This window comes from Oryx dammah, unplaced genomic scaffold (genome assembly GCF_014754425.2).
Source record: "Oryx dammah isolate SB20612 unplaced genomic scaffold, SCBI_Odam_1.1 HiC_scaffold_22, whole genome shotgun sequence".
Lineage (NCBI taxonomy): Eukaryota > Metazoa > Chordata > Mammalia > Artiodactyla > Bovidae > Oryx > Oryx dammah.
Genome location: NW_024070206.1, coordinates 21,303,835 through 21,316,966, shown reverse-complemented (window position 1 = coordinate 21,316,966; position 13,132 = coordinate 21,303,835). Strand labels below are relative to the sequence as shown.

Sequence of the window (13,132 nt, the reverse complement as noted above, 5' to 3'; positions counted from 1 at the left end):
AAACTTGGAATTACTGGGGAAAAGATGATATGTACTAGCACCATACAATGGAATCTCACATGCACTTTTCATCTTCCCGTTTTCAAGGCATTGTATACATTGGGCTTCCCAGGTGGCGCTAGTGATAAGGATCCCACCTGCCAATGCAGGAGGCTTAAGAGATGTGAGTTCAATCCCTGGGTCTGGAAGAGCCCCTGGAGAAGGAAATGGCAACCCACTTCAGTATTGCTGCCTGGAGAATCCCCATAGACAGAGGAGCCTGGAGGGCTACAGTCCATGGGGTCTCAAAGAGTCAGACATGACTGAAGGGACTTAGCAGCAGCAGCAGCAATGTCAATACTTGACGTGCTTTTCCTGATTTAATTATGATAACTGCCATGAAACCAGTGATTATATTCCCATTTGACTGATGGGAAAAGAGAGGGCAAAGATGTTAAGTAGCATATCCAGTTGTCACCTCACCCTGAGCATCTGAATATAGATCAGAATGATGAGAGTCCAATACTTAGGCCTTAAGTTATTCTGCGCAATAGAGAGAATGGTCCAGATATCAATTCTGTATTATCAATTGTGTGGCCACTGATGGTCACCTAACTTTTCTTTGCCTTTTATCATCTACAGTAATGGGAACTGGATTCCTTGTCTTACGAAACTGAACACACCATTTTGGTTGTGGGGATGTCATGGAACAAAACATGTAAAACCTTTGGATGTAATGTCTCCTGTTATATCAATGAAAGTTAACATACTTATTCCATCACATTTTTGCATAGAATCTTTCACAACAGTCTAAGAAATTCTTCTGTCCTGGCTCATGGCAGTGACTTGTCAGTTTGTTTACAGAGGTTTACTGGATGGGAACTGTCAAATACCAGCGTGGTAGGAATTGACAAATTTTGAATAATACCACATTCTTAAAAGAAAGCCTGGTGGAAACCTGACACTTTAACAAAACTAGACAAATGGAGCTCTTGCCTTATTTAAGAGGTGCATGGAGGTCTTGCCCCCTATAGGATTAAGTATGTAGCTGGGTGATGTCCATGAATTTCCCCTTGGATATTTTGGACAGAAATTTATATAAAGTATTCCTTAGGGCTTCCCTGGCGGCACTGGTGGTAAAGAATCAGCCTGCCAGTGCAAGAGATGTGGGTTTGATCCCTGCGTCGAGAAGATTTCGTGGAGAAGGAAATGACAACCCACTCCAGTATTCTTGTGTGGAAAATCCAATGGACAGAAGAGCCTGGCAGGTTACAGTCCAAAGGGTCACAAAGAGTCGGACCTAACTTGGCAATTAAACAACAACAATAAAGTAAACTGTTCCTTACAGATATTTTGGCTTGTGAAATGGTTTACATAGAAATTTATGCTCTTCTTTTAAACTGAGATTGAGTATCCATAGAAGATACCAAAATTAATAGTACTTTCGTTTACATGAAAGCGGGTATACATTATTCAGCAGCTCTTATTCTGGGCTTAGTGTGTTCTTATCTGAGAAGCTTCATGAGTATTCGAAAATTACTGTAAAATTCATCAGACAAATGGCAATGATTACCATGAAATCAGGCTTCTGACTTGGATTTTTCTGCAATTAGTGGGAAAGCCTCATACTTGGATTTATGTTATTTAGATTGACTGGGGAAATCCTTTTTAAAGCCTAAACCACACTATATGTTTTCAAGAATTACTCAGTAGAGCTTCTTTTAAAGGTTTTGTGCAAAATAAGTAAAATCTGATTTGGAAAAAAAATCTCACTCCATTTGTCTGCAGATTTGGGGGCTCAAAAAGGCCCCAGGGTGGAAAATAGCAGATTCCTTTGCAGAAGGATAATTTATGTATTTATTTTCCCCAAGTCATAAAGGCAGGGTAGTTACTCAGAATGGATATTGAGTGCTAAGGGTTTTGCCTGAGGACATTCAGAAAACTGAATTGGCAGGTGAAAAAAGGTGCAGTTACTCTGTAAAGACATATGACGAATGGAGTGGGAGTGAGATAGAGTAATTATCAACAGGATTTTAGAAAATCTTTTGTAAAAGTAAATCCTACAATGAGCCTCATATCTCCTGCCCTTGTATATTGCTCTGTTTTCCCCTGTAGAACTTAGGAGCTATAAAATTGTCTTATGTGTGATGTTTATGTTTATATTTTGTTTCATCTATTAAAATATATCCAAGTGCTTATAAAATTGCCTGGCATGTAGTAGGTAATAGATATATGCATGCTTGTACCTCTGCTGCTGCTGCTGCCGCTGCTAAGTCGCTTCAGTTGTGTCTGATCTGTGCGACCCCATAGACGGCAGCCCACCAGGCTCCCCTGTCCCTGGGATTCTCCAGGCAAGAACACTGGAGTGGGTTGCCATTTCCTTCTCCAATGCATGAAAGGGAAAAGTGAAAGTGAAGTCGCTCAGTCGTGTCCAACTCTTCTCAAGCCCATGGACTGCAGCCTACCAGGCTCCTCTGTCCATGGAATTTTCCAGGCACGAGTACTGGAGTGGGGTGCCACTGCCTTCTCCCTTGTACCTCTGTCCATGAGATTTCCCGGGCTGGAGTGGGTTGTTTCCTCCTCCAGTGGATCGTCCCCACCCAGGGATCAAATCCACGTCTCTTACATTCCCTGCACGGGCAGGCAGGTTCTTTACCATTAGTGCTACCTCGGAAGCCCACATCATGGTCAAATTGCTGAAAATCAGAGACAAAGAGAAAGTGCTAGAAGTGTTCAGAGGGTCAAAAGACATCTGATCTTCAGAAAGCAGCAATAAGGTTTCAAGTTGATGTCTCAACAGAAACAGTGACATCCAGAAGATTGTGACATGGTATTTTTGAAATCCTAGAAGCATTCTGCCAATCTGGAATTCCACATCCAGTGATGATAGCCTTCAAAAGTGAGGGTGTGAATCAGCTATTTTCACACATGTACTGACTCAATGGACATGAGTTTGAGCAAACAAAACTCTGGGAAATGGTGAAGGACAGGGAAGCCTGGGTGTGCTGCAGTCCATGGGGTCACAAAGAGTCAGACCCAACTTAGCGACTGAACAACAATTCTGTCAGTCCACCAAATTCTTTAGAGCCTGGAATAGACCCCCCCAAAATAATCTTTTAGTCGTTAGAACCTGACTGCCATATGCAGTGATCCTGCTGTAAAATGGTGCTCAGAGTTCCTACTTTGGGCACTGAAATGCCTCTTCTGCCTTTTTACCCCATGACTGCCTTGACAGTAGGGTGATACCCCTCTCCTTCCCACATCTTTTTAACAGCTGGATGGGGAGTGGCTGGTGACTGGTTCCATGGAGAGCTTGGTCCAGCCAAGGAGGATGGAGGCATGTAGAAGGGCATCCGTAGCTGTACCTGTGTGTTCAGGGACAGAAGGAAGATGATGGAGAAGTTGGTGACTTCAGGGGCTCTTGCAGGCTTCGCCTTTAGTTGAGATAGTCGCGTCTGGCCAGTATCCCAGGATTTGAATGCCCTTCTCCACTGGCTCCATCCATCCATCAGGGATGAGAATGAGCCCAATGGATGAAGACCTATCTCCACTGTGAGGTCAAGCTCCCTCTTCAGACATTGGAAGCATGGACCAGACGAATTCGGGTCTCTGCACATCATGGAGCTTAGCTGTCAAATTGGCCCTGGCCATTTACACAGACTTCATCTGTTTTGTTGGGAGAAACTCTGGTGTCTTGTTAACCCACTGACACTTGACTTTTCTTGCCCTGTTTGACTCATCTAATCCCCATTAATACAGGAGGCAAAAGCCAAGTATAATTCCTCAGCCTCATTAGAGATGGTAAGAGGGTACTGTTTTATAGCATCCAGCATCCTTGGGGTCACCATGAAGACGAATCAGCTTGCAAACAGGAGGCAGAGTTCTTGTATGGGGACCCTAGGCTTTGATTCCCAGGATTGGAAAGGCTGCTGTGAAGGGTGCCCCTTCCCCCCACCTTCGAAGTAACCCTCACCATGGATGTGATATGCTAGAAACTTCTCTTCAGCACAAAGTTCAGAGCCGCTGGCCAGTGTTCCACTCTAGGATGAGGTTAGAACTCCTCAGTGGATATTTCTGATAACAAATTAAATGGCCCATGTCCACTTAGAATGAGACCTTTTCCAGTGAAGGGTCATTTCACTGAGTGTGATTGCTTTGAAAGTCTTCCAGCCACTCTCACATTTGCCTTTAGAGTTCTTTGCCTAAGAGCTGCCTCCCCTCAATGGCCTTGTTAAGAACAGGTGTCTCTGCAGAGAGGAGACGGGATGTGGCCGAGTGGATTGCCTCTGGAGGCGTGTCCATGAGAGGGGGCGGCAAACATCGTCTTGCCCCATCCCCATCATGGCCCCATTAGAGCTGGCATCATCACCACCCACTATTTTTGTTGGCAGCACTAGGGCAAGCTGTGCTTGTGCATGCGTGCGTGCGTGCGTGTGTGTGTGTGTGTGTGTGTGTGTGTGAAAAACCACCATTTTTTAGTCAAGCTATTTTGACATGGGTTTGGTCTTTAAATAGTAATTGCTCATTAATTGCATTTCTTCCTACAGTCCAGAACCTGCCTCGTCTCCTTGTATACTTTGAAATATTCGGGTGTAAACTAATAAGATTTTTATTTGAACTGAGATGATCAGCGTGTTTAAAAACATTCCATGGGCCATGTGGGAAACGCATGGGAGAACTTGGAGCTGTGTTTGAGTGTAATTCCAGTCTGACTGCATTTGCTCATGTTAGCCTGAGCCGTGGTTGTGGGGTGGCATACGGCACACAGTTTGTGCTTACAGAATCACAGACGGCAAGGTGGGGTTTGCTAGAGAGCCACTCACTTTAATGCTGATTTTCCTGAATCTAGTGTTTTGTGGTTTATAAAGCCTAGGTATATTTTCTCATGCACTATGTCAGGAATATTAAAAAAAAATCTTTTCACAAATCCCTTAGGGTTAAAAAATTTTGGTTTTTAAGTGAAGTTGCCTAGAGAGGCCAGATCTGCTTTGCTTTGTCAGGCATTTCCAAAATTCATTTAAAGCAATTGGATAAAAGCCCGTGTTTGCAGAGGGCTTAGGAAGCCTTGTGTCTGGTGTTGCGACGCCTGAAAGTCAGTTCACTGTTGCTTTTTTTACTTCTAAGGCAAGTTCTGTATTCACTTTAGGTTTTAAGACCTGGTATCCTACATGATAGGGTTTCTGTGTAAATCCCCCAATATATAACATCTTTCAAGGTTTTGCTGAGAAAATTGGAATTACAGGATAGTTTTGTGACTAAAGGATATTTTTCTCTGTTACCATTCTAATAAATGTAGAAGAAAATACCATGGAGATAAGTTGACTTATGATAAGCCAAATTTAAATTTATATCCTTTGTTCACTTTTAGATTCTGTTGTTTTATTTATTTTTTTTAAAGAACATTCAGATGATTTCTAGGCAACCAAGCTTGTTACAGTTTTTTAACACACCATCTTTTATATTGCCAGACCTTCCTCCAAAGTACTTTGTGGATCTGACCCTTTCTTCTTATTTGGAAGATGCCTGTGTGTTCTGGGATCTGCTGAGTCTCTTTTTTTGTTCTGTTTCATACTGTGTAGCTGCAAATTGAATACTATTCCTTGCATCCGTCTCTGGGTTTTCAGAATGGCTGTTTATTGGCCATGAGAGCAGATAAAACTTTTCTGTTTGACATGTAAGACCTTCTAGCACTCTAAGACTTGACATTCTTGGACCTAGACTAAGCTGCATACCCATTTTCTCCTGCCAACCTGTTGGTCACTCCTGGAGCAGTTCTCTCCACAAGTCTGGATGGAATGTGTGTCATCTCATGACTGCATCTTATTTCATCTGATTTTTTCATTTGTGGATGAGTGCATTTCCACTAAAACTGCAACCTCTGTCCCCAACAAAACAGAACTTGGGTATAACCAAGATGTTCTGTGTCCAGGGTTGATCATCCAAGGCCAGAAGTGATAAAATGGAAGCATGTCCCCTTGGACTCAAGTGTATTTGGTGAACGAATGGTTTTTTCCATCTGGCATTTACCAAGCCTAATAACAATCTTTAAATTAGCTTCCTCCCTCCTGTTCTTCCTCCTAATACCCCTTTGACTATATTGTTGTTGTTCAGTTGCTCAGTCATGGCTGACTCTTGGTGACCCCATGGACTGCAGCATGCCAGGCTTCCCTTTTCTTCACCATCCCCCAGAGCTTGTTCAAACTCATGTGCATTGAGTTGGTGATGCCGTCCAGTGATCTCATCTTCTGTCGTCCCCTTCTCCTCTTGCCTTCAATCTTTCCCAGAATCAGGGTCTTTTCTAATGAGTCAGCTTTTTGCATCAGGTGGCCAAAGTATTGGAGTTTCAGCTTCAGCATCAGTCCTTCTAGTGAATACTCGGGATTGATTTCCTTTAGGATTGACTGGTTTGATCTTGCAGTCCAAAAAGTCATCTCCAGCACCACAGTTCAAAACTGTCAATTCTTTGGCATTCAGCTTTCTTTATGGTCCAACTCTCACATCTATATGCGACTACTGGAAAACCCATAGCTTTGACTATACAGACCTTTGTTGGCAAAGTAATGTCTCTGCTTTTTAATATGCTATCTAGGTTTGTTATAGCTTTTCTTCCAAGGAGCAAGTGTCTATTTCATCACTACTGTCAAAACAATCTACAGTGATTTTGGAGCCCAAGAAAATTAAGTCTGTTACTGTTTCCATTGTTAAAAATTAATAAAACAAGTTAAATTCTGCTGAATGCATTTCTGTGTTTTCGGGATATTGTCATCTTTGTGGTGTGACTCTGAACATTATTTGTACTTGGCCTGTATGACATTCTGGAAAACTACTTTGAGTGCTTTCTTTTCTTTTAATATTTCTATGATTTCTTGAAGTAGGAAGCATGATGTGCTAAGTTGCTTCAGACGTGTCCAACTCTTTGCGCCCCAATGGATTATAGCAACTAGGCTACTCTGTCTGTGGGATTCTCCAGGCAAGAAACTGGAGTGGGTTGCAATGTTCTCCTCCAGGGCCTCTTCCTGACCCAGGGATTGAACCTGCATCTCCTGTGTCTCCTGCATTGAAGGCAGATTCTTTACTGTTTCAGTTCAGTCGCTCAGTCATGTCCGACTCTTTGCGACCCCATGAATCACAGCACGCCAGACCTCACTGTCCATCACCAACTCCCGGATTTCACCCAAAGTCATGTCCATTGAGTCAGTGATGCCATCTAGCCATCTCGTCCTTTGTCATCCCCTTCTCCTCCTGCCCCCAATTCCTCCCAGCATCAGAGTCTTTACCAATGAGTCAACTCTTCGCATGAGGTGGCCAAAGTATTAGAGTTTCAGCTTTAGCATCATTCCTTCCAAAGAACACCCAGGGCTGATCTCCTTTAGAATGGACTGGTTGGATCTCCTTGCAGTAAAAGGGACTCTCAAGAGTCTTCTCCAACACTACAGTTCAAAAGCACCAATTCTTCGGCACTCAGCCTTCCTCACAGTCCAACTCTCACATCCATACATGAAAACTGGAAAAACCATAGCCTTGACTAGATGTACCTTTGTTGGCAAAGTAATGTCTCTTCTTTTGAATATGCTATCTAGGTTGGTCATAACTTTCCTTTCAAGGAGTAAGCGTCTTTTAATTTCATGGCTGCAATCACCATGGCTGCAGTGATTTTGGAGCCCAAAAAGATAAAGTCTGACACTGTTTCCACTGTTTCCCCATCTATTTCCCATGAAGTGATGGAACCAGATGCCATGATCTTAGTTTGCTGAATGTTGAGCTTTAAGCCAACTTTTTCACTCTCTTCTTTCACTTTCATCAAGAGGCTTTTTAGTTTCTCTTCACTTTCTGCCATAAAGGTGGTGTCATCTGCATATCTGAGGTGATTGATATTTCTCCTGGCAATCTTGATTCCAGCTTGTGCTTCTTCCAGCCCAGCGTTTCTCATGATGTACTCTGCATATAAGTCAAATAAGCAGGGTGACAATATACAGCCTTGATGTACTCCTTTTCCTATTTGGAACCAGTCTGTTGTTCCATGTCCAGTTCTAACTGTTGCCTCCTGACCTGCATATAGGTTTCTCAAAAGGCAAGTCAGGTGGTCTGGTATTCCCATCTCTTGAAGAATTTTCCACACTTTATTGTGATCCACACAGTCAAAGAATTTGGCATAGTCAATAAAGCAGAAATAGATGTTTTTCTGGAACTCTCTTGCTTTTTCCATGATCCAGCAGATGTTGGCAATTTGATCTCTGGTTCCTCTGCCTTTTCTAAAACCAGCTTGAACATCTAGAAGTTCACGGCTTAGCCACTGAGAAAGCCCAGGAAACATGACGTGCATGTATGCTGAGTCGCTTCGGTCTTGTCTGACTCTGTGCAACCCTGTAGACTGTAGCCCACCAGGCTCCTCTGTCCATGGGATTCTCCAGTCAGTATACTAGAGTGGGCTGCCATGCCCTTCTCCAGAGGATCTTCCCAACCCAGGGATCAAACCCCTGTCTCTTTCATCTCCTGCATTGGCAGGCAGGTTCTTATTACAACCACCATCTGACAGTAATGATTATTTTTAGGGTTTATTAAGGTTGGACATGAATGTGTGAGCCTCAGAAAATAATCCTCAGAGAAAACTACCTACTCAGTTCAGACGTCCTTGGCCTCTTAGCTGTGACCACTTGGCAGAAAGTGATCTTGCTAGCTTTATCAGTTACTTAGATAGATGCTCTTGGCTTCAAATCTTTCTTGTTTATTTTTTGTCAGTATTCTTAATTTTCTAACACCTCTTAATCTTTGGTTTAGTAGAGAGTTGAAGCTGGTTTGGCATAGAATACAGCTCTTTTTTCTGGGCCTACAGTCCATGGGATCACACAGAGTCAGACTCCACTAAGCATCTGAGCACAGCTCTTTTTCTACCTGTATAGATATGATTGAATATATTTGGAAATGAGTGAATTTGTAAAACATCCTTGGAGAGGTAGCCAGTGATCTCTGTATCCATCCAACATTCATGAAAAGAAATAAAAAACAGGGTGGATAAGTTTTGAAAACAGATACGTTGATTTGACGGCTAGTTGCTGTTACTGACTTGCTCATACATCTTGAGAACTTACCTCTGGCAGCTTTCCTTTGCTCCTCAGTTGAAGGAGCGCCATCCTCCTGATGGGAGGGTTGTTGAGCATGAGTGTTCAGTGAGGTGTGTCAAAGTGAAAGCCACATAGCAGGGGATCAGTGGTATCAAATTCCCTTCTCATTCCCTGTGTGTAATATAACCAAGGTTTAAATCCACAGAGTGAGTTACTTCATATACGGCTACACACCAGCTTTGTTGCCCAAACTTTAAGACATTTCAAATGGTTAGATTGCTTCTCTTTAATTGCCGTTTTTTTTTTTTTTTAAAAACACCGTTCACATAATTTTGTTTTGGCTTTATGCACTCATGTTTTTGGTGGAATCACACCATTTTCTGTTGGCTTAATTTATAAATCTATTTTCTTTTTGGCTGTATGCATACTCTTTCATTTTGGGACCCGTTGCACTGTTGGATTTTTGGCTGCACTCACTTTTTTTTTTCTTTCCTTTCCTTCTCTTTGGCCCATCTCCTCCTATTTCATTTTGGCACAGCTAACAAAACTGTTCACGCATGAGCTGTAAGTCTGCCCAGTACGTCTTTAATGGTGCAGTATTCCTTTTTATTCTTTTTTATTTTCCAGAATGACAAGCTTATATTTCAAGTGTGTGAAAATGTCTAAGAACATCATGTTGAATATTGATTAGTGGACATTTACAATCTTAACCAGGGTTGTACGGTTATGTTTTGGTGTTCTGTTTCTTCTTTACATTTTTTCATCTTATACTAGGGAGTTTTGTCAGCAGTGAATGACTACTAAAGATCTTTCTGTGTGTAACACTGTGCAGAGTCTTGCATGAAGTATTTTAAAGAGACCCTATGCCATTCATCCCCACTTCCTGTGTGTTATTTGTAGGCAGAGTTTCATAGAATATGGTGGTTGAATCTAGAACAAATACAGACACGTAGTCCAAGTGAATATTTGAATGAAAGTGTAAATTGTGGGCTGCCATCTATGGGGTCGCACAGAGTCGGACACGACTGAAGCAACTTAGCAGTCAGCAGCAGCAGCTGTGGCTCAGGCGGTAAAGAATCCGCCTGCAATGCAGGAGACCTGGGTTCGATCCCTGGGTTGGGAAGATCCCCTGGGGAAGGGAGTGATAACCTACTCTAGTATTTCTGCCTGGAGAATTCCATGGACAGAGGAGCCTGGCGGGCTACAATCCATGGGATCACAAAGAGTGTAAATAGTGAACAAATAGACACTCGCATCACTCACCCGGGACCATACTCTGGCTCCTCCCTTGGCTTCCTTTCCTTGAAGTCCTGAGATGCCAGGCTGCTGTCCACACCACCTGGGGTAACCGCTAGGCAGCTGTGCCACTTGAAGATGAGGCCATGCGTGCTTCGGTTGGTTGGGGAGTCGCACTGCTGCGATGGACAGCCTCTTTGCTGCAGAGCTGCTTTACTCTTTCCAGTTTGTTCTCTGGAGGAATGAGCAGCAGGAGTGGACACTGATGGTTCCGGGGGATCTCAGAACGAGAAGGAGGCACACTCCCCTCCCTAGGATGGGGAAGAGGGCCCCTGTCCTCTCCTGGCGGCTGAATGTGGACATAAAGACATGTAGCCAACCGGAAGCTTATCACAGCAAATGTGAACCTGGAGGGAGTTGGGGGTGTGAGTTAGAGATGATTCCCTGTGTGGCTTGGGCAGAGGGCGTGAGAGTCCAGTGGTCCTCGGCCAACTGCCCCAGGGTCTGATCCCATCTGTGTCACCTCTCTAGGTCACTGTAAGAGCCTGGCTCTCTCAGCTAGCTGGTCTTATTTACCGTTCTCGTGAATTGCTCTTCATTTAAATTGACCAGGGTACGCCTTGTAATATTTAGAATCAAGAGTCTGAAGATGGTAGACAAATCCAAACATTGTTTGCAGTGGAGGACATGTCCCTCCCCTACAGCAAGGGGTAGTATTGTCAGTGAAAAAACAGACAAATCAGAGATTAGCCTGGGTAACAAGGAGAACATCCAGGTAGTCTCAGTAGGCCCATGAGAGGTGAAAAGGGAAATTTAGGGCTGATTTAGGGAAATCTGGGACTTAACAAAGAAGAAGACAAGCTTGGTTTTTAATCTCGAAGGTCCTTGGAGGAGGTAGATATTATGATCTTGTCGATCAGCATGTTGTATTTTTTTTCCTATAGTGAGAAGGACTGGAATTGAGAAGAATAAGGAAGTGGCAACACATCCTTCCAGAGTAGGGCTTCCAGGGGGCTCTGTGGTAAAGAATCCACCTGCAATGTAAGAGACACAGGTTCCATCCCTGGGTCAGGAAGATCCCCTGAAGGGAATGGCAGCCCACTTCAGTATTCTTGCCTGGAAAATCTCATGGATAGAAGAGCCTGGCGAGCTACAGTCCATGGGCTCACAGAGTTGGACACAGCTGAGGGACTGAGCATCCACACATACCTTTCAGAGTGTGGATAGAGGTGTTCTTACTGCTCTCGAGAGAAGGGCCCACATGTCAGAGTCAGAAAAATGGGTCCAGAGCAGGATTTGAAGACAGTGCAAGTTTGGTGCCATGTGTATCATTTGGTTTTTAAACTGATTCAAAACAGAATAAGGTGAAAACACTCTATACTGTCCCCATCTGTTTTTCTTAAATATTGGTGGCCCAGTTTTTGACCAACCCTTTTATAATGTAGAAAATCCTGCCTTACCAAATGATAGGATGCAATTAGTTATCTTTGTGCTTTTCCACAATTTTGCAAAATTTTGCAGTCCCTTTGCAATTATCTGCCCTTTTCTATGTGGAAGGCTAAGGTAAGAATTTGAAGAATAGGAGTTTTGAGCTATTCTGGTCATATCCGTTTCAACACAAACATAGCTCTCTTTAGAGTTTCGCTTGCACAAATTGTTCCATTTTGGGTTCTTTGTAAGATCTGTCTTCATTTCCTCTGTCACTATTAGACTGCCATATTTTCTTGTCATTTTTTGGCCAAGCGTCATCATTTTCTTCCTCCTGGTGGAACAGTAGCTGCTCTTTCAAGCTCTGATGTTAATTTCCTTTCTCCAATCCCAGCATCTCTTTCCAATTTTGAAGGGAGATTTGATCTCTCAGCACCCTGCCACTGTGTCTGTGTTTTCTTGAGGGTCTTCGTGTCTGCTTCCAGTGCAAGATCTGATTTCTGATGCAAATTGAAAAGCAAACAAGCAGTTAATTCTGTGCATCTTTGTATCTTCCTGTAAACATGCCTGCTACCACGTTTTTACCCCCTAAACACTCCTCCTTAGCATACTTCTGTTTGTCACAGATTGATTTGTTCAACAGAATTATTGGTAGTTGATTCTAGGAGTGAATTTTCTCTGGTGTCTGTTTGTAGAAATAAATCTCACTTCTCCGTGTCTTTCTTTACTTAACTTGTTTCTGTTGTCATCAAATATTTATTTAATGAGTCTATAAAGGATCTTCAGTGCTCTCTGGGGATAAAATCCAAGACTGACATCTAACGTGTCCATTTTAGTAAAGATGCAGTTAACTTAAATAGTGTAAATGGAAGGTGTATCTATGGAGCAGTCATTCTGCTATAATCATGCGTTACAATTATACGTTAGGGACACCTGCCTTGAGGAGTTGGGAAATGAAGGGTCATGTTCACCTTCGCTGTCATCTGCCTCTGTCAGAGCAGTGACCCGCCTCTTCCGTTGTCTGTGAAATGGAATAATGGTTTTTCCTTTCTTAGTCACCTGGTGGTTGTGTCGACCACATGGAATCATGAGTATGGCAGTGTGGTCATTGCATTCTTGCCCTGGGAGGACCCCAGTCTGGGGTTGTTCTGCCCTGCTCGGCCTCTGCAGCCTGTGCTCTTCATGCTGCAGTGAACTTGAATCCATGCGCATCTAGTAAGAGGCCTTCTTGCTGGGCCCCTCCCTCTCTGGGTTTGTGTTCTTGGAAGTCCTCTAACTGCCCCTCGAGACAGGAGCCATCTTCCCAGCCACATCTTTAAATGTTTCTTCCTACAAATTCTCTCTTGTCCTTCCTGAGTTGAAATAACCTCTGAATGTTCATGGTCCTCCATCACCTTAGTGATCCGTGGTCCTCCATCACCTTAGTG

The 13,132-nt window shown here is 43.2% G+C and overlaps 1 protein-coding gene across 6 annotated transcripts in view; it reads left to right on the top strand.

Moving 5' to 3' along the window:
• Positions 1-13,132, top strand: part of PTPRM (protein tyrosine phosphatase receptor type M) — a 660,655-nt gene that overhangs the window by 129,560 nt on the left and 517,963 nt on the right. The window lies entirely within an intron of this gene.